Below are 27,930 nucleotides of genomic sequence, written 5' to 3' on the forward strand. Positions count from 1 at the left end.
GTGCATGTGTATCCATACCCAATCGCCAGGCTCAAAGACCATCTTGCGGCGCCCCTTGTTGGCACTTTGGATGTATTGAAGTGTACGCTTCTCGATGTTGGCTCGCACCTTAGTGTGTAACTCACGTACATATGCAGCCTTAGTCTTACCATCCAAGTTAACTCTCTCATGAACAGGTAAAGGAGTTAAATCCAAAGGTGTGAGAGGGTTAAAATCATACACAATTTCAAACGGCGAATAACGTGTAGCAGAATGGACAGTGCGATTGTATGCAAATTTCACATGTGGTAAGCAATCTTCCCAAGATTTAATGTTCTTTTTAATAACTGCGCGCAATAGGGTAGATAAAGTCCTATTAACCACTTCGGTTTGACCATCAGTTTGTGGGTGGCTAGAAGTAGAAAATAGCAATTTAGTACCTAGTTTACACCACAAAGTTTTCCAAAAATAGCTAAGGAATTTGGCGTCCCTATCAGAAACAATAGTGCGTGGCATGCCATGTAATCTAACTATCTCACGAAAGCATAAATCTGCAACATGCTTAGCATCATCTGTTTTAAGACAAGGAATAAAATGGGCCATTTTGGAGAAGCGGTCAACTACCACATAGATTGAATCATGTCCTTTTCTAGTTCTAGGTAGTTCAAGCACAAAATCCATTGACAGATCAACCCATGGTTCCTGTGGAATTCGCAAAGGTGTATAGAGACCATAAGGGTGTACCTTTGATTTTGCTTGGTGACAAGTCACGCACCTTTCGATGTGTCGTTCCACGTCACTCCTCATGCGTGGCCAGAAGAAATGTTCTTGGAGAATCATTAAGGTCTTGGCAATGCCGAAGTGTCCCATTAGCCCTCCTCCATGAGATTTTCTTACTAGGAGTGTGCGCATGGAGCTCTTGGGAATGCAAAGCCTGTCCTTGTAGTATAAGAACCCTTGAGAGATGAAATAATGCTCACGAGAGTGTCGTGGCAAGGATGAAAAAATCTCACCAAAATCTGAGTCAGTTGCATAAAGTTCTTTAAGAAATTCAAAACCAAGCAACTTAGCATCTAATGTAGTGATAAGTGTATGCCTTCGTGAGAGTGCATCAGCCACTACATTCGTCTTACCTGTCTTGTATTTGATCACAAAGGTAAAACTATCAATGAAGGTAATCCATCGTGCATGTCGCTTACTTAACTTGTCTTGAGACTTGATATGCTTGAGCGACTCATGATCTGTGTGCAAGACAAACTCACGAGGGCGAAGGTAATGTTGCCATGTTTGTAGAGCTCGCACTAAGGCCATTAGTTCCTTATCATAGGTTGAGTAATTTAGAGCAGCTCCATTCAACTTCTCGCTAAAGTAGGCAACCGGGCGACCCTCTTGGAGTAAAACAGCTCCAATACCTATACCAGAAGCATCACACTCTACTTCAAAAGCTTTGTCAAAATTAGGTAAACTAAGAACAGGTGCATGTGTGAGCTTGTTTTTAAGTAATTGGAAAGACTTAGCTTGTTCCTCTCCCCAATGAAATTGCACATCTTTCTTGACAATCGACGTAAGTGGGGCAGCAATTGTGCTAAAGTCCTTGACAAAACGCCTATAGACTTGCCAAGCCATGGAAACTTCGCACCTCACTTACATTGGTAGGGGTTGGCCATTCACTAATAGCCTTCACCTTTTCTTGATCAACATGAATTCCCTGCTCACTAACAACATATCCTAGGAAAACCAATTGATTTGTGCAAAAGGTACACTTCTTAAGGTTAGCGTAGAGGCTTGCCTTGCGAAGTGCATCGAGGACCATTTGTAAATGCACAACATGCTCATCTAGAGTCTTACTATAGATCAAAATGTCATCAAAGTAAACGACCACAAATTTACCAATGAAAGAGCGTAAAACATGATTCATGAGTCTCATAAAAGTACTTGGTGCATTGGTTAGCCCAAAAGGCATGACCAACCACTCAAAAAGTCCATGTTTTGTCTTAAATGCAGTTTTCCATTCATCTCCTTCTTTCATGCGAATTTGATGGTAACCACTTTTCAAATCAATCTTAGTAAAAATGATAGCACCATATAATTCATCAAGCATGTCATTCAAACGAGGTATGGGATGGCGGTACTTTACCGTGATGGCATTAATTGCCCTACAATCAGTGCACATTCTCCATCCTCCATCTTTCTTTGGAACAAGTAGAACTGGTACAGCACAAGGGCTTAGACTCTCCTGAATCCAACCCTTACTAAGCAACTCCTCCACTTGTCGTTGTTGCTCCTTGGTTTCCTCAGGATTGGTCCTATATGGTGCCTTGTTTGGAAGGGAAGATCCAGGAATGAAATCAATTTGATGTTCAATTCCCCTTAATGGAGGCAAACCAGTAGGTATATCCTCAGGAAAGACGTCTTGATACTCCTGTAAGAGGTTAGTAATAATACCAGGCAAAGAAGCATCAAGAGCATTAGTGAGTAAGGATTCCTTGCCAAATAAAATAAATAAAATCTGATTAGAATGCAAGGCCTGTCTCACATTTTTCACCTTGGCAAGCATGCTGGGTTTTCTCTCCTGTGTGGGCTCTAAGGCCGAATGAAAGTGATCCAACTTGCTTGAAGAAGGGTCGGCCGTCACTAATTTCTTAGCTTTGGCGTTGTCCTTCTTGGTGGTAGTATGCAAGTCATACTCTTTTTGTAGACTAACTTGATCCTCATGCACTTGTTGAGGTGTAAGAGGTGCAAGTGTAATCTTTTTACAATTATGTATGAAAGAGTATTTGTTCAAGAAGCCATCAAAAGTGACTCTTTTGTCAAATTGCCAAGGACGCCTTAAGAGTATATGTGCAGCTTGCATTGGTACTACATCACACATAACATCATCTTCATACCTACCAATGCCAAAAGTAACCAAAACTTGTTTATGAACACGTACCTCTCCACTGTTGTTTAACCACTGAAGCTTGTAGGGACGGGGGTGCTCACTAGTTGGCAAGTTTAGTTTCTCCATCATCAATGCACTAGCAACATTAGTGCAACTTCCGGGTGTAGACACCAAATTTTTAGTGTATTTTTATTTACTATTATTTTTATTTTTCATGTTAGTTTTTATTTACTTTTAGTCTTTTATTTTTGTTTTAAGTCATTTTAGCATAGAATTTTTTTGAAAAAAAAAGAAAGAAAGAAAAGAAGAAAAATTATTAGCATTTTGTTGTTATCTTTTATTCATAGTTTTGTTCATTTTATCTGAATTTATTTTAAATTGTTATTTTTCTTTATTTATTTAGTTCATTGTTTTAAAAAAAAGGGGGGGGGGAAGCCCGATAGCGGGTTTTAGGCTGTTTAAGTGGTTGAAAAAAAAGAAAAAAAAAAGAAAAAAAGAGGAAAAAGTTGCGCATGCAGCATTACAGAAGCATGAAGAAATCGGAGGGCTCATGTTTTTGGGTAAAACTAACTCTTCATCCTCACCTTTGAGGTGAGGGTTTAGGGGCTTAGGGATTCCTATAAAAGGAGCAGCCGCAGCTAGACAAGGGAGGAGTAGTGACGGCTGGAAAATCTGAAAAGAGAGGGACTTGTTGGCGGCTGAGGAAAAGAAAGACTGGGGGGTTTGAGAGGATAGAAGGAGCAGAGAATGGCTAGGGTTTATGAAAAAAAAGAAGCAGCTTTGGAGAGGAAAAATGAAAAGCTCACGGGGAAAAATCTGGGCAAAAGGGAGAGAACCGAGAGATGGGCTTTGAGGGAGAAAGTCTGAAAACAAGAATGTGAGCAAGAGGGAGCTTCGTGAAACCAGGTAGGGAAGAAAAGCCAGAAAAACGAGAGACAAGGGGCTGAGGGTGGCTAAGAAGAACCAGAAGGCAAGGCAAAGAGTGGAGGAAGGACTTCGGCTGAGGAAAAGTAGAGAACCGGGAGGCAACGGCGGAGGAAAAAACCAGAAAAGCTGGTTGGCGGCTGAAGGTAGAGTAAAGGCTTCATCTTTTGATCACATCAAGCCTCAGTTAAGAACTAAAGGTAACGGTTTTCCACTTTGGAGTTGCTTATGAGTTGCTGGGCTATGTTAGAGTGCTGAAAATTTTTGCCTTTTACACTTGTTTTCATCTTCCATGCGGGTTTATTTTGCGAATCTGGTTGGAGCGAAAATTCGTAGGTATAGCTGGGTTTAGGAGAAAGAAGAAGGGCTGTAATCCATGGGTATGGGTTAAGCAAGGTCTCTTTTTGTTTGTTTCCTGATTAAGTGTCGTTGATGTTGTTCCAGTTTCATCAGCTTTCCCATTGTTTTTCTGCTTTTTCGGTTTACGGCTAATGCGTGGGTTTGACTGGGCTTTGGAGGGGCAGGGATTTGCGTTTAGCTGTGGGGGATATTTTGATGAATCCATGAAGCTTTCGTTTGATGTTTATGACTGATCTTTGTGTAGTTGAACAAGCAAAATCCAGAAAAATACCATAAAACTTTTTGGGCAATTCTGATCGATATCTCCTCTTTGCTGTTTATATGTAGTAAGGTTTTATTGCTGATTTCTTGCTGTTTTCCCTTCCATGTTATTCTTAGTATCTTGCTTGTTGTCTCAGTTGGGTTTTAGAATATTTTCTCGGAGTCCTGAGTCAGGGGTAAGTAGGTGTTTATATCATTTTACATCGTTGCCGTATTTCGGTTAGGATTGGTTGAACCCGTTCCATGGCCTTGCCGCATGTCACGTTTAGGAGCTTTGTTGAATCTTCCTCTCCCTTTTGTTTCAAGTGTTTGTGCTGAAATAAGTTAGGACTTGCATTGAGTCCTTTCTAGGTTATTTCCTCGAAGTTTAGAAGAGCCAGGAGTCATCCTCGACCATATTGCAGCTACACGAACAGATTTATTCCTTCTCTTGGGTTGCTGAAGCTTGTTTCTGTTTGTTCAGCTCTTAATATTCGCTACTATTCCTGGGTCGCATTGGTCCTTTTTCTTATTTTGGGTGTAGCATGATGTAATGGGTGCATAATGGACATGATGTCTTTAGCAACAGAAATTTCTCTTCCGCCAGAAACTAGCAAGGAAATTGTGGTTTTGATCTTCCTCATTTTTGTCTTTCATACTCTGTTATGTTCGAACTAGGTAAAACTGCAATGTTTTGATTTGGGTTTTGGATTCATTTACCTATCTCATTGGGATGGCTTGATTGTATATAAGTTGCTTTGCTCATGACAAAAAATGAAAGGAGTCAATTTTGTCACTTGGATAAGAAACCGAAAAGCTGTAGAAGTTCTTATTTTCTTCAAAATTAGCATGCCTTCCAGGTCATTTTATTGCATTTCCTTGAGTTCAAAAGCCTACTAGATCTTCCCCCTACATTTGTTTTAAGTCTTTGCATTTTTGTGTTTGAATGACTGGGGTGTTTGAGTTATGTGCATGGATGTTATTTTCGGTCGAATGAGTAAGAAGTTGCAGAACAGTCTTTCGGTTGCAAAAGCTCCTTCTTGGCATGAAATTTGCGTGAATTTCTTCTAAGATTTGTCTTGATTGAAAGGTGTTTAGACATGTTTAAATTAGAGTTAGTGCAAGTTTGTTTGCTAAAGGTTTTATGGATGAAGCTTTATGGATAGATTACCTTAGCTGCCGAAGTCTTTTGGGTGTTGCAGAAGCTTGTTGTTTCCTTCGTGATTTGCATGGTTTGCATGAAAAAATGTTTCAATAATTGTATTTGCACCCCTTGGTTTTTGGTTTATACTGCTATGGCCCTAGTAATTGAAAAAACCAATCAAATTGACCCCTCATTGAACTTTCTTTTCCTTTCAATGGGATCGTTTGTTTGATGAATATGAATTGTTTAGTTTGTTTGACTACCTTGAGCGATTCAATTTCATGTTATTTTCGTTTCATGTGATTATTTTTCTCAATTAAAGTGGTACCTTGACCTCTTTATTGTTTTGAAGCCATTTTTCTTTCATTTGGACACCATTTCAAGGGAGGTATAACTTCTTTTATCCTTTTGTCTCTCCCCTATGTGATCCAACGTGCTAAGTGAGAATTGCATGACTACTTTGCTTTCCTTGCCTTTCCTTAATTCCCTTAATTTATTTCATTTACTATTGCTTTTATTAAATTATTCTTTTATGGGGTATGTGTACACCTCTTGGCTTGTAATAGATAGGACTTGGAGAGCATTTTTATTCACTTTTCCCTTTCCCCATTTGTTTTAGTTAGCAAATGTAATAGGTTCATTAGCTTGATTGCTTGCTTTTGTTGTTACGCGTTAATTTGCTTTGTTAGGCTCTTGCATTTAGTCGAGCATGCTAAGTGTTATGTGCTACGTGTTTATAGGTGATTGGCATGTCTACTTGCTTTCTATAGTCATAGATGAATGTGATGGATGAATGCACGTAACCGTGGCTAGTCCAATGCTAGTCATGGTTGTCCCCTTGAGCTCTTACAAGTCCAATGCTTGAGAGAGCGTAGACGTGGGCTAGTCCAACGCTAGACCCAATAGGGCCCCTTCTCGTTAGTACATACTTGCATGTTTCACTACATTTCATACATTTTTCTTAGTTTTCTAGCATTTGGCATGCTCCTCCAATCCTTTCCCCTTCATTTTAGATTTTTGCATCCTCATGCTAGTTATAGGGTACATTTGCTTGAGAATCCCCTTTCGGTAAGGGAAACGAGCGAGTGTGGCTACAAAATAGCCTTAGCACGCTAGTTCTTCCTTCTAATCAAAGGGAAAATTAAAATCATGAAGTTAGAAGTCATTCCCGTACCCGACTTGATGCATTCCTTTAGGTTCATACACTCTCATTTTTTATTATATCACTTCCTCACTTTCTTCATTCACACTCTCTCACTACTTATATTTTTCTCAATCCACATGCCATGTTCGCACATTTTTCTTATTTCCCTATCACTTATTTATTTTCTACCTCACAAATTGCACCCAATTGTACTTAGATGCATTTACTACTATTATACCATATTTTCATCCACTTGCACACAAACACCTTTATTTTCTCAATTGGCACACATGCACTTTTCTTACATTTGCACACATGCACTTTTCTTTCATTTGCACACTTGCACTTACATTTGTATTTTTATGTTATTTTGCATTCCTCTCACATTTTTCACACTTGCACTCATATTTGGGTCTTCATTTGCATTACCCGTGACCTCTATGAGAGTTTTCCTTAGTGGCCATCACAACTCATGTGATTGGGACCAAAAGCCTCATAAGAGACATTTTAGATTTAGGATTGCATTTCTTTTTTCGCATCCATTAGTCATATCCAACATGCAACACACACTTTGGGTAGAAAAATTGGGAAAAGAAGGGCTAAGTCACGCAACTAGCTTTGGCTAGGGTAAGGGAGTGCCTTGGGCTTTGCCTTTGCCTTCTCCCTCATCAAATGTGACCACCGATCCCTTTCTTTGGTTACGTAGATCTAAAAGTTCTTTAAAAAGGGTTTGTTTGCTTTTCTTTCCAAAAATCATTTTTGGTGACTTGGTACACCCTAACTCTATACCAAGTGGTGACTCCATTTTCCATTCAAAAACCCTTTTTGAACTTTGTTTGGCCAAACCGTCGCATTTCACAATCCCACGGCCTTTTATTTTCATTTTCACACACGTTCACATACATATCCCACACACTACTTTCACATCTCAAAAAGTGGGGCGCGACACCTGGGTCAATCACCAAGCTGCATACCTTGTTGGTCACATGGCACCTAGTGTAAAAGATGTTGTCACGTTGAAGCTCATCTTTACTAGCTTGAGTAGCTAGGGCCCTTCTTGCTACCAATCCAACTTTGTCTTGAGTTGGAACTTCCTCTATCTCATCTTCCTCTTCAACCAAGGGAGGCATGTCTTTGTAATCCTCCTCTTCATCATCAGTGACAATGTCTCCATTTGGTAGGACAAGCATGGTCCTTGGGTTTGGACATTGGCTTGCAATATGCCCAACTCCTTGACACCTCCAACATTTGGTGTCACGATTCCTAGGTTTTGGAGTTTCAATTGTTGGCTTGGAAACAACCTTGGAGTCGGTTTTGGTAAAAGGTGGCCGTGAGCTTGACCCGTGATCTTGCTTCGGCTTTGGAGGGTTCCAAGCGTTCGGACCTCTCTCATCCCTTTTGGGCTGGAATGGTCGAGTAAATGGTTACGGATTAGGGTTATAATTTCTGGTGGTACCCCTCCGCTTGAGCCTTTGCTTAATCTTGATAGCCTTTTCCACCATATCTTCTATCTCCACATAGTATTGAAGCTCAAGTTGATCGGCTATTTCAACCCTCAGACCACTGAGAAATCTTGCCACTGTAGCCTCTCGATCTTCTTGAATATCAGCTCTCAACATGGAGATTTCCATGTCCTTGTAGTAGTCCTCAACTGAGCGTTGACCTTGTGTCAAGGTTTGAAGTTTTTGGTACAAGTCTCTATGGTAGTGACTTGGTACAAATCGCTTCTTCATCAGTCTCTTGAGCTCAGTCCAAGTGGTTATAGATGGTTCTCCACACCTTCTCCTGCTTGTAGCCACTTATTCCCACCAAACTATGGCATAGTCGGTGAATTCTACTACGGCAAGTCTCAATTTTTGTGCATCGGTGTAGTCATTACAATCGAATACTAGCTCTACTCGGCTCTCCCATTCAAGGTATGTATCCGGATCAGATTTGCCTTGGAAAGGAGGAATCTTCATCTTAATCCCCTTGATTGCATCACCGATTGCTCTTATGTTTCGCTTCGGTCTTCCTTGCTCGTATGCCTCATGTTCCGAATCGGCATTGGAATCACTAGATTCCTCCAGGGTGGATTTTCCCCTAGATTTCCTAGAAGAAACCCTAGATGAACTTAGTTGATCAATCTGCTAATGGATTGTTTCCAGCCTTTGGTCAAATCTCCTCTGCATTTCCTTCCACATATCATCCATTTTACTTGATAACTGAGCAATGGTAAGTTCATTTTCCTGAGACATGGTGAAACCTGTAAAACTTGACAAATTGTTAGTAGAAAATGCCTCACTTGCTCCCTTAAGTGTTTCACTCCTCTCGTGTTTTCACTCAAGTGCTTATATCACTCTAATGCTCTCACCAATTCACTTCTCAAGCCACTTGATTGTTTTCCTTTGAAGAAATCAGAAATTTTCTCAAAGAAGTTCAATCGAACCTTAATCAAATAGTATCCAATTGTACCAAAGGAACAAGAAGCAAGAGTAGAAACGGAAAGCTCAAGTAATGAATTCGATAAGGAATGGAATGTCCAAGTACAATGATGGAGTTTCCCAAGTGTTTACTTAATTTCCTAATTGATTTTGGGAACCAAGTTAGGTGTTGGATTTATTTGGAAAATTCCTTAAAGTCGGCTAACCAAATCAGAATTGTTACCAAAAAATTTCCAGATTTCGTACCCCTTAACCTTCCTCAAAATCGGCTATACCAAATCAGGGTTATTTCCAAAAATTTTCCAGATTTCCTTCTCCTTATGCCTTTCCTAAAGTCGGCTGGTCAACCAAGTGTAAAACAGATTTTGGTAGCTTCCTATTCTACCCGAAACTATCCTCCAAAAATTCCAGAATTTTGCTGCTAAAACCCCTCCATAAACTCGGCTATACTCCCCTCTCCTTGCTTCCAAATTTCGTCCCTTACTCTCCCTCAACAAACAAACAATTCGGCCCCCCTCCTCTTTGCTCCACACAAGGACAGTTTGACTCTGGTCCTAAGCAATGGCGTTCACAAGATAATGCAAGTGATGTTACACAAGAATTCCCCAAGCGGCTTGCCCAAGAAACCTCCAAGAATTTTCTCCTAAAACAAGGAAGCCCTGTATGGATGCAAGAGCGTACAAGAAACTTTTTGTACGAAGGGAGGTACAAGTCTTCAAGAATCAAGATGAAGATCAAAAATCTCAACGGGTGATACAAGTGATCAAGGCTCAAGTGCTCAAGATTTTCAAGAGGAGGTTGGTCAAAACTTTTGAGTAGTTTTTTCTTGATGTAATTTTCTGGTTTGTTGGAACAATTGCAATAAGATAGAATTTGGCAAATAAAAGTGTGGCTTCCTTCTTTGTTGTTTGCTACCCGAATGCCTTTTCTCATTTCCTTTTTCTTTTTTTTTTTCTCTAAGAACACACAATTACTCGGCTGTTTTTGGGTAAAATTCCAGAATCTAATGTCAATCCAATGTTCTCCTTCAATCCTCCAATAATTATCAAGACATGTATCAAAGTTTCAAGACTTCAAGATTAGTTTCAAGAAACTCAAGAAACCCTAGATTATGGTAGTCCCTCTTCAAGATTCCAACCCCAAACAAGTTTAACCACAAAAATCAGTTTAGGAAATTAATGAAAACAACTTGGTGGAATAAACTAAAGTTTGGACAGATTTGGCAAGAAACTTGCGCCCAAGGAAAACCCTAGTTGCAAGTGAAAACCCTAGCCGTCGCAGAAATTTTTTTTTTTTGTTTGATATTTAAACAGAATATGCAACGAACAAAACACGGCTACACTTGAAGGCAGGCTTCAAGACAGAATCACACAACAAGTAATGCACGAAGTGGACACGAAGCAAAAGAAATCAAAGAGTGACTCAACAAGACAACAAAGGCGGACAGAATTTTTTTTTTTTGTAATAATAATCGGACTTGACACAAAGAGAGACACGACCAGTTTTGCAAGATAAAATTTACTAGAAAGCTTACGAACAAACTCAACGGGATATACTTGATGTCGTCGACTAGCTCTGGATACCAACTGATGTGCGACGGATCTAGACGAACACCAAGTTGGGATGATTGGCGGAACTTTGACCCTTCTAGAATCACAAGCCACGAACTAAGGATAATCCTTAACCCAAGACTAGCAAATTTAGTGAACCAAAAGTATAGATAGAAGAACGCCACAATCAAGGAGACTACTTGATTGATAAGTTCAATGAACAGCTTGAGATTGATTCTCAAGTATTCAAAGGAAATTCTCTTGAGGCAAGAGAGAGTGAAATAACTCACATATATTTTATAAAATCTGAATTGTCCTTTAATGAATGAAAACCTAGGCTATATATAGCCTTACAGGACTCAAACCCTAGAATGTCCAATGGACGACCTTGCCCTTCATTAAGGGTGAAAATATCTAACAACTAATTGACTAAAATTAAGACTCTGAATTCGGCCAAAGTGAAGTGAAAATTGATCAAAATTATTAATGCTAACAAACAACTAATAATGGTAACCAAAACCCTAATTAGCAAGCTAGTGCTTCGTGAACTAGTCTTCACTTGGTTCTTCCATTTGAAGGAAAGTGTATAGAGTAGTTTCTACATTATGTAATCCTTCAATGGTCCTCAAGTCATCACCAACTCGTTCTTGAATCGCGCAAACAAGAGCTTGAAGTGATTCTTGAATTCTCCTAGCACGCGCTGTTGTAATTGGACCACTGGGTATTTGCATGACCTGAGCACTAGAAGTTTGAGCAGCCTTGAGCCCCTCCTCATTAAAATCCTAGGAAAGCGGTAACACATAGCAAGTAAGCATGCAAATCACGCAAGGCAAATAAAGTAAAGGAAACCCTGTCTATTACATTAGGAAGGCCCTACTACAATCTAAAGGGGGAAAGAATTAAATAAAATGATATAATAACCTAACTATTACAATTGTGGCATTTGATTGCCTTCCCAAATAATTACAAATTAAAATAAATATACACAAATTAAAACAAATAATGCGAATAAACAAATAAATAAAATGAACACATTCAAAAGACATGCAATTAAGCACATAAAGGCACATAAATACACATAGGGTCAAATAAAGTAAAACTAAGGGATAGAGTGTACCTCCCTTGAGTTGGGGCCCTAATGGAGTGAAATTACTTATTTACCCTCCAAAATAAAAGAAAAAGTCAAGGCATCACAAATAGTAAAATATAAGCAAAAAATAAATTAAATCAACAAATCACTGAATCCCTTCCAATTTGCAACTTAAATGTAATCAAATAGTGCATAGTCACAAAGAAGGTAAATTATCAATCAAAAATTCCAAAATAGAAACTACTAAGGGCCCAATAGCAAACATTAACCAATCATTCAAATCCAATTAAAATATTTTGGGAACTTCAAAGGTCATAAGTAACGAAAAGGTCAAGTAATGATTCAAATTGCGATTTGCTCTAGGACCTAATTGCAAGAAATTGGAGCATAATTGGCCTTTGTAGCATTGCTTCAAAATCACAAGGACCAAAGTGTAATTTTTGAAAGCTATTTTGCATGCAAGTTCCATGCAAAGCTTCTGCAACTCTTCGGCTATGTAGTTTCTACAATTTCCTACTCATTCGGCCGAAAATATCATTCATGCAAATGACCCAAACACATCCTCACTCATTCAAACACAAAACGAAAAGACTTGTAAACAAAGGTAGGGGGAAGATCTTGTAGGCTTTCGAACTCAAGAAATACAACAAAATGGTCTGGAAAAAACATGCTAACATTTGAAGAACAAAAGCTGCTGCAACTTTCTCAATTTCTTATTCAAGCAACCAGGATCAGTGCTATTCATTTTATCATGAGCAAGGTGATTTATACACAATCAAATCATTGTAATGAAGTAGATAAATGCATCCAAACCGAAATGCAAGGCTTCAACCCATGCTCGAACACAATTATCTATTTCTATTAAGTTCACTAAAGCAACTTAACTATGAAGAATGCTGCTAAGATGCCAAGGAAGGGACTTGCAATGAACTTGTTCATGGTATACCAATTGAAAGACATACAAAACACAAACCTCTATCAAACCCAAAAATCTGTAACCAAAGTGAAAGCCTGCTGTCGTTCGTTTCCAATGCAGATTTCAGACCCAAGCACACAACTTTGATCGAACTTTTCAACCAAAAATCATAACTTTATGCTAAGCAACAAAACACATAGCTACCACAATCCAAACAAACAAAAACTTCAAAGGAAATTATGTAAGACTTTCATACAAAATGGTTCGAAGACTTTCCTATTCACAATAATGCTTTCTGCAATTCTGATGCAGCCAAGATACACGAAGATGAAACTTGGTTTGGACATGCATGTGGTGTATCAAATGAACAACAAATCCCAGATTTCAATCAAATTAAAAGTTTCAGCAACAACCAGAACAAGACTCCAACATCCGAATAGGCCAAGACAGATTCAAAAAGGAAATGAAACAGGCCACCTTTCTTCACAACCTATCCAGCATTTCAAACGTACAGGCCATGTAAAGGTCTTTTCTTTTCAAAGCTGGGGTCTTGCTACTAAACTATAGCCTAGGAACGAAATATAGTCCACACCAAACAAATTTCAGACCCTAACATACCCATGTTACACAATGACTGCAAAAAGGCAAAAACTTACAGTGCTATTTCTGATGGATTTTTAGCAGCAAAAACTTGAGTAGTAGCTCCTTTCCTTCTTTTCTGTTTGGCCAGAAATCTCCAAACTTTCGTCCAATTGCAACTCCCTCTTACTTAGCCATCAGTCCTTTTTTTTCACTCTCCCGCTGTCACTCTAATTGTCCAGCCGTCCACCACCATTTTTCTTTCATCAGCTCTCACCCCAGCTTTTCTCTCTTCTTTTTCTATCTCTTTTGCTGTCTTTCTTTTTCCGCCGTCATGCACACACTCACAGCTATCCTCCCTCTCTTCTCTTAAACCCTCCTTACCTTTTTATATGGCACACCAGAAACTAAACCCTCTCAACGATGGTTTGGATGAAGCCATCGGTATTTGGGGAACCATCCGATGGTTCTTGATGCCCAAACCATTGAGGTTTCTAGATTAAGCCAGATGGCTTGTACTAGGATAATCTAACGGAGCTAAAAACTCAAGGAAAAAACAGCCGAGAAAAGCAGCTGTAATTCATTTCCGTTCTAGCCGAAACCAAAAATTTAAAATAAAATGGCGCGCGTGTCACACACGTGCGCGTGAACCTCTTTTTTTTAATAATTTAGGTAAACAAAAAATAAGCTTTCATAAAATTGAATTTAAAAGAAATAATGAAAATTAAGAGACTAATGAGCGAAAATGAATAATAAATGTATCGAATCAATAAAAATGAAAATAATAACAAATAAAGCTAAATTAAAAAGATTTGGTATCTAAATGCTAAAAAATCTAATATAAAACCATGAGATTGATAAAATAAAAATAGATAAAAATAAAATAAAATAATTTAAAAATTTGGTGTCTACAACGGAGAAGAAGTTCGTGGTGAATGGCCATCGTCTCAAACCTTATTATGAAAGATTCTCTGTTGAGGAAGTCGAATTTATATAACTCGAGGATCCAATTTATCCTGTTTGAGAGTTTCGGCCAAGTCTAGCAAAAAACGTTAAAGAAAGGCCCTGCTTGGGAGGCAACCCAAGGTTATTTGTTTTAGTTTTCTTATGCTTATGGAGTTTCTGTTAAGTGTTAGTTGCATTTAGTGAGTTGTTATTTTTGTGGCAGGAGTTGGCAGTTAGGCGTGCCCACGCTGTGACGACCCCATCTCCTCCTAAGGCGTACCAAAGGATTCGGCGGACCGCCTGCCCAACTCTCGTCAGGACTCACTCACTCGTATCACGTGCATACATCCATGGACCATAAATAACATCGCAATTCAAGTTTATAATTTACATTGATACACAATTAAGATACAAAGCCTCAATATACTCAAACTGGTTCAAAGTGTATACAATCCAAGTACAAATCATCCTAATCGAGTGATAGCGCGAGTACAAGTCAAAAGTCAAAAACAAAAGAGGCTACACTAGTCTTTATACATCTCACGCCTCGCTCGTACCCCTGTAAGGAAAACAAAACTAACGGAGTGAGCCAAAACTCAGTGAAGTTTCAAATATCAAATTGGCCATCAATTAATGTAATAACAGCGTGATAGTAAAATAGCGAGCAAACAAGCCAAATCAGAGAAACAACACTTCAGATAGTCAAGAAATATTTGGTTCACATTCACATGTAAGGATACAGTGGCTCATATCTCGGTTCCATCACAGTTTGATCGATTGGTAGTTGACACTCCGTCAACTTTCAAGTAATGAACTAGTCCAGAAAAACCCCACTTCATGCCAGTTTTCGTTCACCGATCAACCCCCTTACCGGGCCCGCACGCCACACGAAACATGGGTGGTAATACTCGAGTATACCGATTAGCCGAGGAGATAACACTCCACTCGACATTACTAGTTACCCAGGGTTCGTTATCTAATCGACCAGACCCTTGCCGGCTCGACTCGATTAACTAGCCACAGGGTTTCTGGAATTCCAGGCAAGATACAATTCATATACATGTATAGCAAGTCAAGTGAAATCGATGAACAAGAACAAATCTCGTTAGGGCAAGTGCGATAAAGTACACCCTTGTCCTAGCAAATCACTTATATATCATGTAATCACAACGTTCAAAGATAAATCATAGATATCAAGTTCAATCAGATATTTGGAAGCACTCACCAAAAGTAGTGCCTCTAGTGTTCGCGTCTGGGTGGTACTCCGGGTTTGGAGTCCAAATCTACGATAAAACTTGACTTAAGAATTTTGAAAATCGACTAAGGTTTGAAACTTAGGCGTTTCGTTCAATAAGAATCAAGAAATTGAAATTCACATGGAGAGTAGCCGTGAACCACTTGCTCGCTTTTTAAACGATAAAACTTTGTAACATTTATACTTGGAAATAACTTTTGAGTCGAAAGTGCAAGGAAAATGGATTTACAGTGATTATTACTGCTTTTCCTAAGGGTACAAGTTCGGCTAGGTTCTAACGTATAACCCTCGATAAACAAAGTAGCAAATGTCCTAGATGGTTCAAGTGATATTCATTCACCAACTTTACCCAAGTCGCAAGTATATTTCTCTAGTTCTCGAGCGTAAATTTGGGCAGCATGCCCTTTGTATTTACCAAATTTTTCAGCCATTTTTGGTTTTATTATTTCCTCAACCAATCCCAAAGTCATACACAATATAAATTCATCACAATAGCCATTCAATAAGCTCAAGGTAACACAAGTACAAAAATCAAGCTAACGACATGTGCGGAAATGAAGTTTAACAAAAGACAGATTTGATAGGGTTTTACGTAACGGACACAACCAAGGCTACGCTTATTGGATTGAGGCACAACTTATACCATTTTGAAGCTAAGACAAAGGCCTACAATTTTCATGAAGATCAGTTAGTCCAATTTCCAGTGTAACCCAGTCAAATTCCCAGTTCATAGAACCAAATTCCAACTAACCGGCCAGTTAACCATACTATCTCCAAATGGCCATATCTCAAGCTACCAAAATCCGTTTAAGGCGTTCTTGGAGGCTTTGAAAAGCTAAGACAAAGTAATAAAACTTTCATGTTTTGGAAAATGGCTAAATCAGCACGGATCATAGTGAATAGACACGGTCAATTGGATGAACTGTCTAAAATTGATCACTGGATGCATCCTAGGGCAGTGAAGATATCTTGGTCTTTTCATAGGCTACATTGCTCCGATTGGGCTGCAATTTTGTAGGAAACTATAAAACATCATTCTATACAACTTTCATGTTTTATGCTAAGCCTAATTCGGCTACTAACATCATGAACTGGAACCAGACAGAACTGAGCTACAATTTTCCAGAAATCTGAAATTTTACGGTTTCAAAGGAAACTTTCTTCATTTCTTGCTTCAATCACTACCACAACCTCTTATATAAGCTTAGATACAACATATACTATCCATACAGCAAGTATAGACAGAAAATCATTCAAACCCTAACTCATGTAACTCAAGAACATACACTATATCCATCCAAATCATTATAACAGCTATCATCCACCACAAATTTAAGGTGCTATACCAAGTTAAGCAAGATTAAGAATAAGAAATGGTAAATCAGCATTATTACCTTACTAAAGTTACTTCCAAGAGTAGCTCTAGCTTTTCCTTCCAACTTTCACCAACACACCACTAGCTAAACACTCAAAGAAAGTTTTAATCGGATTAGTTTCTTGTTTCCTCACTTAAGTGACTCCAACTCAAGATGGATGGGTGTATATCTCCCTTGGTTTTTCTCTCCCTCTCTCTCGGCCAAAGCAAGCAGAAAATGATGAAGAAAGGAAGCTAAATGGTGATAAGAAGGCAAGACAATTTGGTCTTGGTCAAGGCCCTAGATGGCCAACAAGTGGCATCACCAATTTCCACTCATTTTTTTTTCTTTTCCTTGTAAATTTGGTCAACATTTTCGGCCAAATCTAGCTGAGAATGAGGGGATATTTTGCACAAATATTAATGAGCATATATGGTAAGAAAGTGGTGATCAAGTGGTGTGTTCAATCGGTAGTGCACGGTACACGTCGGTTCGCACCGTTTTTCCTTAAATCACACGTACTAGGGTTTTTACTTCCTATTCACTAACTTTTTATCATTATTTCTAATCACATATTATTTCTCAGCTAAAAGTCACTCTTAAGCACCAAATTTGATTCTTACTCCGTACCGGATAATTACACTACAGATACACGAAAAATCCTATTTCACCTCGAATTGAAATTGAACAGGAAAACCCTAATTTCCTATGATCATTGGCACTTTTCTAGGGTGATTGAGTCATAGGATAGTATAGAATAATAATTGCCAAATAATTTTCAAATAAAAGGGAATTTTCAAGAAATATATAAGGAATTTACAAGTTCTCACACTCTCTCCCCCTTAAGAGAATTTCGACATCGAAATTCATACCTTTCGTCGTGAACAGGTTGAGATATTTCTCTTGCATGTCCTTTTCTAACTCCCAAGTTGCTTCTTCCACTTCATGATGCTTCCATAGAACCTTTACTAATGGAATCTGCTTGTTTCTCAGGTCCTTCACCTTCCGATCCAATATTTGAATGGGTCGTTTTTCATAGGTTAAGGACTCGTTGTGGCGACCCCACTTCCCCCTAAGGCGAACCAAAGGGTTGGCGGGCCGTCTGCCCAGCTCTCGCCAGGACTCACGCAAGCATTCTAACCTAGAACCTTCCGACGATTAACCTAAGCTATTACAAAAATAATTCTTCCGAGATAAATCAATTTCTATCACCACATTAGCTTCAAAGATAACAACATACAACTTAGCCAACCGACGGCTCTTAAACACGTCACACTTTACTCGCAAGGGTTAAAGACATACTATACCAATACCAACATGCAAACCGAATATTAGAATTTGGAATTACACTTTTCCAGCTTCAAGTGGCAATCCAAAATGAAAGATACAATGCTTAGCTTAGAAGTCATTACAAACCGAAAATTAAATTCAAGTTGTTCAAGTACAACCATAGGAAATATAAGCTGCTCAAATACTTTCAGACTTCCCATCCTGTAAGGAAAACAAATAAACATGGGGTGAGCTCAAACTCAGTGGTGCCCCAAATCATGCAGTCACGTAAATCAAACAGTGAGTAATAACTTAAACAAATTAAACAATTAGGAAAGCGTATAACAGCACAAGGTATGATACAGGGGCTCTCAGGAGCCATTTCCCCGCTTGATCACCATTCATCGTAGTTGACCCTCCGTCAACTCTCACTACTTATAGTCCATGTAGATCCACTCCTTTTAATCCTAACCCGTCACCATTCATACCCCGGTCCCGGGCCCGCTCACCGACTAAGGACGCAGTATACTCGAGATATACCCGTAGATGATTGGTCGAGGGATTTACCCAACGACATTATTGTAGTTAGATTCATGCGTCGAGGGATTCACCCAACGACGTAACTACATTTAGATTTAGGGTAGTTGGATACAGAAGTCGAGGGATTCACCCAACGACGCAACTACATATAGATTCAGGAGAAAATGTTTTGCACAAGTCACCACTCGAACGGCTAGTGCGATAAAGTACACACAGCTCATTTCGATGGATCAAAAACCAACTTTTCAACTTATCACACATCAAGTCAAGCAGGTACTTTAAGCAGGTAAGCATAGAACAGGCAGGGACACTCACCAAGAGTGGAGTTCAGATATCAAGTTGGAAATTTGAATTCCGCGTCCTCGCAAAACCCTAAAAAAAAAACCAAATTTAGAAACTATAAGTTTCTACTCAGTTTTTAAGCTTATAGATATTGGGGTATATCTAATATACTACTAGTTCACTTTCCCTTAGAAAAATCAAGAATTTCTATAGGTTGAATCTTGACGAGAGTAGAAGAATTTCTTCCTTTAGTTTTCCTTGGTATACTTTTCTTATAAAAGGTAACTAGTATTATTTTCTTGAAATAAGTCGACAAAACTCTTAATATCCACGTTAGAAGTTACTTTGAACATTTCTTTAAAGTTACGGCCTTTATAAAAATTATCCCTAAAACTATTTTTCCTAAAATAGGGTATCTTGTCGAGCAAGTTTCCCAGGCTTTTCGCTAAAATTAGTAAAACTCGTATTTTGGAACTTTTCCTATAGTTAACTATCCAAGTGCAAAGCTTAAGGAAAGAAAAGGAATTAAAATAAGACTTAGAGTTTTCAAAAGCTATAGAACTTATTTACTATAGCTATCAAGGCTAGATTGAGCTAAAGAAAATTATCGAGTGGGAAAGTTTTAGGCAAAACACTAGATATGGAGTTTTTTAATATAATACCAGCTGGAAAAATATTTTTTATTAATTTGATCACGGTTACTCGAGTTCGCAAGGTCGATACAACTTCCACAGCTCCGATTCCGTTTCAAAATCATAATATGGATCAAAATATGGCGAAAGTCACATAGCAAATTACTAGGGTTTCGTCAATCATTAGCCCTAGATTTCAACAAGTGCATTTCTGAATAAAATAAAATGATCAACCAAGGCTTCATCAATCATTAGCACTTGGTTTCAGCAAGCCCATCATAAGCAAATAAAAATAAAAGTAAAGCCTCCAAGACATTCCAGCAATTAATTCCATCATCCAGTAATACTTATAAAATCATTCCAATGGCCAAGGGCTTCATCAATCATTAGCCTTTGACATCATCAATCACTACCAACCACAATTTAATCAAGAATTTAAACCACAAGTAGGTTACAAGTTCAATCCAAATCAAAATTTAGTTTCACGAAGAAAACAGGACATTTATACCAAACAGTCTACTTTGAGGATTCACAGACAGCAGTACCCATGGAGGAAAAATAAGAAATTTCTACAGAACCAAGGCCTATGTTTCTAGTTTCAAATGCCACTGACGGCACCTTAAACGGATTTTTCTACACCAAGATATAAGCATTTTACTGAAACTGGTCAGGGACATCCGAAAATCTGAAATGTCATTTTTTTCACTTGTGAAAACTCCTTTTTCTCTTTTAACACCAAAATGTTTTTATTCAAACCATCCATACATTTCTTATAGAACTCCAAGACAACAATTTCCAGACATTTCCATCCATCAATATTCAGGGAAAAATTTAAAAACCATGCTAAGAATCCAACTCACCCTTCGGCTACCACAAAAGGAATTCCGGGATGTATGTACCAACTTTTCTAGTTCCATCTTCCAACTTATCAATTATTTCATTGTTTAACAACTTACACAAATTAAAACTTACAACTCTTATGTATCTTTAACCCATTATATTCCACGGAAAAAAAATAAAATAAATTTCCAGAAACCGATAAAATTTTCAAAAGACAACCTGAAATATCTAGCTCAACCTTGCGGCTTCCAGAATTTTCCAGCAACTAAGATACTTTAGATCAAATTTTCTTTTGGTTTAAACAGGGTGTTAGGTACTCAAATCCAGCATGTAAACACTTAGCTAGTTATTAAAAATTTCCACTTCAAAACTAGATTCACTCGGCAACTAAAATCATCCAGAAAATCCAGAAATTATATCCACTAGTCTCGGATGACCATTCATGAAACAATTTTTCTGATTTCATTTTATTTTCTTGGTTAGCCGAGCTACAAGACCTCATGCAAACTTCAATTAACATGTTGTTAACTAGATAATCGCATATATCAACTCATATCATCACCATAAGACAGATTGAGAATTAAATATCAAATTCAAGATCTCGGAAATTTTCACCAAACTCCAGCTTACTGAAGTTCCATTTCACCGAAACAGAAATTCTTATGCTCCTCAACTCATCATCCGAATGCACAAAATTAACATGCAAGGCCATAGCCAGGTTAATCACCCAATGATTAGTCGGTTAACCTCCATTACATGCTTAGATTATCAAATCTAAACAGGTTACAACTGCATTTTAGATTTTCGGTTCACCAGAATTCCAATTCACAAAACCAGAATTTTTTCCAAGTTCCTAGTTTCATCGTCCAATCGTGCAACTCAACATGCATGCCCTTAAACATTTTATCTTCACTTGGATAGTTAGGATTATAACCACAGCTTGTCAAAATTAGGCAAATTAGGCAAATCATTTCTTAACCAGTCTCAGCAGAAATTTTCCATCGAAACAGAATTTCCTAAGTTCCTTAATTCATCAATCAACTTCATAGAATTAACGTGCAGGGTCCTAAACATCTTAATCATTAAGTTTCACTCAGCTAATTACACTTGAGTGCTCAGATTGTCACAGGAAAATAGAATTACAGTTGCATTTCCAAACCATTTTCTCGGCAGAATCATTTTCATCAAAACAGAATTTTGTGCAACTTCTACTCGGATGAACTTGCATGTGATGGATTCTGATTCATATTTATTTTCCAGCGTAATCCAGGCTAATTAATTTCATGCATGACTTAGTCATCTTGTTTCCAGGGAATTAATACACAAATACAAACTCTGATCATCCCACAAACAACGAATTAAAGCTACAACATCCGAGCTCAAGCTCACGGCAGTACCATTTTTTCTTCCACACCAATTCTGGTAACTTAACATCAAATTATCACATAGCTAGTTACACCATCCGAGCTTAAAGACCTCACATACAAGTCCAAAGCTTGCTTATACTACCTCTGGTTAACCATCAATCAGTCCAGAAATTTACCTCACTGGAAGCTCACTCACACGACAAGGTGCTGAAGTCTGTCTCTCTCTCTCGGCTCTTGTCCTCACGCACAGGTATGTTGGTTCTGGTTGGGTGTAGCGGTTGTAGCTGGTGGTGAAGGTGAGCATTGGCCGAATGGAGAGGTGAATGATCATGGTGTCCGAGGGAGTGTTTGGCTTTGCGTGGAATGGTTGTGGTCGTGGGGTGATTTTGTGAAATTGTGAAGGGTAGTTTAGTCTTTTCACTTCTCCTCCTATTATCCACTTAAATCCTTAGTTCTAACTTAGCTTCAAAAATTATCCCCAAATGTGATTTGAACGCCTAATTATACGCTAATCTTGCAAGGCTTTGATTATCAAAATTTTTACGTCTTAAGTGTTTTTAGAATACTTGTATTGTTTTTATCTAGAATTTATCGGTTGCATAATAATATTAAAGTTTCTATCTACACTTAACCTTATTCGAAATTAAAATTAGCTATTGAAAATTAAGGAATTATTTTTAAGGAGTAAACCTAATATAACTCAAGAATTATTAACTTAGAGAAGCAAAGCTATGTGCTTTAATAGTTAGCACCGTTATATTATTTTGCACATGAAAATTATTTTTATTTACTTATTTAAAACAAATGAAATAAGGTTATAGATTAAAATAAGAACTACGAATGAAATATACACTAGTATATAAAAGCGAGTGAAAGTAATACTAGAAAAGATTAAAGAATACGAATGCTAGATAAAGGTGAAATTGAAGTATGCATTGGTATTTATCTGCAAAATTCAAGATTCTCACACTCGTCGAGTTCAACATCTTCTGGTGGCAAAATGTAAGTCAGATCCGGCTGGTATTTCTTAAGTAAAGAAACATGGAAAACGTCATGGATCCGAGACAAACAAGCTGGTAACTCAAGTCGATAAGCCACTTTTCCTACTCGTTGGAGTATATTGAAAGGTCCTATGTTTCGTGGTTGCAACTTTTTCCCTTTTCCTGCTCTAATCTTTCCTTTCAACGGGGTAATCCGAAGAAACACCTTATCTCCTATCTCGAACTCCAAATCCTTCCTCCGATGATCGGCATAACTCTTCTATCTGCTTTGGGCTGTTTGAAGTCTCTGGCGGATCACCTTTACCCTTTCGTAAGCTTCCTCAACCCATGGTATTGTAGCCGGATCTATAATTTTTCTCTCTCCTACTTCATCCTAATGGATTGGGGATCGACACCGTCGTCCAGATAAGGCTTCATATGGGGCCATTTGAATAGAGGAATGATAACTATTATTATATGCAAATTCAACCAAGGTTAAGTATCGGCTCCAACTTCCTTCAAAGTCCACAATACAGGCTCTCAGCATATCCTCAAGAGTTTGAATGGTTCTCTCAGATTGTCCATCAGTTTGCGAGTGATATTCTGTACTATTATTCAACTTAATTTCTAGAGTCTCTTGCAATTTCTGCCAGAATCGGGATACAAACCTAGAGTCTCTATCGGATACAATGCTTACTGGTACCCTATGTAATCTCACCACTTCATCCATATAAAGTTTGGCAAGTTTCTCCAAAGAATATTTCATGTTTACTGGCAGGAAATGTGCGGTCTTAGTTAATCGGTCCACTATTACCCAAATCGCATCATGCCCCTTTTGTGTTCGTGGCAACCCTGATACAAAATCCATCATTATGTGCTCCCATTTCCATTCAGGGATTTCTAAAGGCTGTAACAGACCTGATGGTTTTTGATACTCAGCTTTCACCTGTTGGCACGTAAGACACTTTTGTATAAATTGGGCAATTTTCGCCTTCATATTCTCCCACCAATAGAGACTTTTGAGATCTTGGTACATCTTATTACTCCCTGGGTGCACCGTATATCTAGAACGGTGAGATTCCTCCAAAACCTCCCTCTTTAACTCCTCATCCCTAGGTACAACGACACGATTTCGGAACTTTAAAATTCCATCAGGACCTAGGTTGAAGTTAGGCAACTCTCATTTCTTCATTTTTTCCACCCACTTTTGCACCATTTGGTCCTTCACTTGGCCCTCTTTAATCCGATCCAACAGTGTCGATTTCACCTCAATATTTTCAAAAATCACCTTTTTCGGTTCCAGACGAGGTTTCCACTCACATACATCTTCTAACAAGCTCCACTCTCCCACCATGGAACTTGCTAGTTGAGCCTTTCTACTTAAAACATCTGCTACAACGTTGGCCTTTCCGGAATGATAGTTAATCGTTCAATCATAATCTTCTAAGAACTTCACCCACCGACGTTGTTTTAGATTTAGCTTCTTCTGAGAAAACAGATACTTAAGACTCTTGTAATCCGTATATACCTCGAAAGTCACACCATATAAATAATGTCACCATTTTTTCAAGGCAAACACAACAGCTGCAAGCTCCAAGTCATGGGTTGGATAGTTTTGCTCATGAGGTTTTAACTTCCGAGATGCATAGGCAATCACATTCTTATTTTGCATCAACACGCACCCTAACCCCTCTTTTGAAGCATCGGTAAAAACCGTGTAGCTATCATTCCCATTGGGCAAAGCTAAAACTGGAGCCATAGTCAATTGCTTCTTAAGCTCTTGGAAACTATTCTCACACTTAACATCCCAGATGTACTTTCCTTGTTTCTTTGTCAAGTTAGTCAAGGGTCCCGCAATTCTCGAGAAGTTCTTTATAAATCGGCAGTAGTACCCTGCTAATCCTAGAAAACTCCTCACCTCTGTGGGATTCTCTGGCCGCTTCCATTTGGCTACAGCTTCCACTTTTGCCGGGTCTACAGCAAGCCCATCTTTTGAGATTATATGACCTAGGAACGCCACTTTTTCCAACCAAAATTCACACTTGCTGAACTTAGCGAACAGTTGGTGCTCTCTTAAGGTTTGCAGCACTATTCGTAAGTGTTGTTCATACTCCTCCCTTGACTTCGAATATACCAGGATATTATCAATAAACACCACTACAAACCTAACCAAGTAAGGTTTAAACACTCGATGCATTAAATCCATAAACGCTGCTGGGGCATTGGTTAAATCAAAAGTCATTACTGCAAACTCAAAATGCCCATATCGAGTGTTAAACGCCGTTTTTGGTACATTCTCCTTTCTGATTCTCAATTGATAATACCCTTGTCGATAATCCAGTTTAGAAAACACCACAGCCCCTTGTAACTGATCAAACAATTCATCAATGTGGGGCAAAGGATATTTATTTTTAACAGTTACTGCATTCAGCCCTCGATAGTCAATGCATAACCTTAAACTCCCGTCTTTCTTTTTAACAAATAGCACTGGAGCTCCCCACGGCGACTCGCTCTCATGTATGAATCCCCGTTCTAGCAAATCCTGCAATTGCACCTTTAATTCCTTAAAATCAACAGGTGCCATTCGATAAGGGGTTTTCGAAATGGGAGTAGTTCCGGGTACTAGATCAATCTTAAATTCAATCTCCCTTTCAGGTGGCAATGACCCCAACTCCTCCGGAAATACGTTCAGATATTCCCTGATTACCGGCATGTCCTCCAACTTAATCTTTTCTCCCGGAGTGTTAATTAGAAAAGCTAAATAACCGTGTGCCCCACGACTAAGCAATTTCCTAGCCCTTATTCCCGAAATAAGCGCAGATGAGACTAACATACCCCTCACGTCTAACTTCAAAGTTGTCTCACCTGGTATGCAAAACTCTACCACATTCATCCTACAATTTACCTGAGCATGGTAATGAGCTAGCCAATCCATACCTAGAATGACATCGTACCCCTTAATGGCTAGACTAATGAGGTCGAATAGAATTAAGTGGCTATGCTATGAAAGAGGGATTAAGTGGAATAGAATTGGCGCACATCTGTCTCCCACAGCGTGCAACCAGCGAGCGTGCGCAGCATTCGCGTGCCCAACAGCAACCAAGCGCGCGACCAGCAGGCCCAGCAATGTGCCTGCTTCCTCCTCTGTCCGCGCACCAGCAACACAGGTGCCAGCGAGCCTGTCCGCCTCGCACCTAGCCCGCGTCTATCCAGCCTTCTGCACGTGCAACCCATGAGCCCCTACACGCGTGCCTTTTTGTCGCTGCCACTGCCACTCTGCCGTCGTCCTTTCTGTCGACTATCATCTCAAGTCCTTTCTTTCTTTAATTTTCTATTACCTTTAGCTAAGGATAGATTTTTAATTTGTAGCTGAGGACAGGTTTTTAATTGTTAGCTGAGGCCAGATTTTTTTAAATTTTTAGTTGATGACAGATGATTGTGGTTGATTGGGGTGCTGTGTTTTTGTTTTCGGCTACTTTTGACTATCTGCTCAATTTTGTGTTAAAACCGTGGTATTTGAAAATTTTTTTGTTGTGTTTACCTCTTTAATTAGTTTTTGGTGTATTTATTATCTATTTCTTTATTTGTCGGTGGTTGGAGCTATGATTGGGGACCCTTTGTTTAATTGACTGCTAGTTGACTTATTTTGAGTATTTGTGTCTTGTCCTTGCCTTGTTTACTGGTGTCGAACAGCTAAACCAAAAGATAAAAGCAGGAATAGACCATCCACCTCTACCCCACAACCAACTGTCCGTTTGAGTGCGCCTTCCCAAGCGACAGCTTTGGGAGGTCCCTGGACCCATCTTGGGTGGAATAGGGAGGTTCACATCTCCTCTCCAGTCCACTTCAGCGGCCATTTGACCTTTACCAGGGCTACCGATAAGGAACGGTATGCCGCTGCTTGCACAAGAAAAATTATTCCTTGCAAGTTCATCCATGGCCCTACACTTGATCATCTAAATATTAGGGATGAGGTCACTAGGAAGTTAGCCGTCATAGGCTGGACCCGTTATGCTTCTATTATTTTACCTGCCTTCACTGAGTTAACATGGGAGTTCTATGCCGCTTTTGAGTTTAATGTCCCTGATAAATTCTCCGTTACTACTCCTGGGATGGTGCATTTTAGATTGATGGGTAGGGAGTTCACACAATCTATCACTGAATTTAATTTAACTCTTGATTTTATTGACATTCCCTACTCCCAACTTGATGAATATATAACAAGTGCTTGCGAATTCGTGGAGCCATTTTTCTCCCATAACACTGGCTATTGGAGAGACTTGTCGGTTGACCGACAATCTTATGATGCTAGCCAGTCTAAAGCCTCTTTTCTTAAGAGCCCCGTTTTTCGCTATTTACACCGTTTTATGGCTCATAACTTCTCTGGTTAGAAAGACAATTCGGGTATTTTGACCACCTCGAGTTCTTTTTTATTTGGAGTATGGTTGCTGGGGTTAAGGTCAAATTGGGTTGTTGGTTTGCTTCCTGTGACGACCCCACTTCCCCCTAAGGCGAACCAGAGGGTTGGCGGGCCGTCTGCCCAACTCGCCCCAGGACTCACGCACGCTCACTAACCCGAATCCTTCCGAAGAATAACCTAAACTATTACAATATCGCTTCCCTCAAAAAAAAGGTCAATCACTAAACCACATTAACTTCAGAGATAGCAGTGATTTAAAACAGCCAGTCAACGGCTCCTAAACATCCCATGCGTTACAACCAGGGAATAGAGTCGTACAATTCGGATATACAAATAAAATTCATACAACCCAGATATCGAAATTAGGTTTTACACTTTTCCAGCTTCAAGTGGCAATCTAAAACAAAAGTACATAATTCAAGTTGAAGCATAATACAACCCACACAATAGCCGTAATATCCATTACATCCAAAAGAAAAGAAACATAAGTAAGTTCAAGGCTTTTAGTTTCCAGAACCTGTCAAGGAAAACAAATAAACGTGGGGTGAGCTAAAACTCAGTGGTGCCCCAAAACATGCACCCACATAAATCAAACAACAGATAACAATTTAAACAAATTTAATCAATTAAGAAAGCGTATAACAGCACAAGGTAGGATACAGGGGCTCTCGGGAGCCATTCTCCTCGCTTGATCAGATACCCTCGTAGTTGACCCTCCATCAACTTTCACTACTTATAGTCCATGTAGATCCACTTATTTTAATCCTAACCCGTCACCGTTCATACCTCTGCTTCGGGCCCGAACTTCGCCTACC

This window comes from Coffea eugenioides, chromosome 7, assembly GCF_003713205.1.
Source record: "Coffea eugenioides isolate CCC68of chromosome 7, Ceug_1.0, whole genome shotgun sequence".
In the NCBI taxonomy this organism is placed as follows: Eukaryota; Viridiplantae; Streptophyta; class Magnoliopsida; order Gentianales; family Rubiaceae; genus Coffea; species Coffea eugenioides.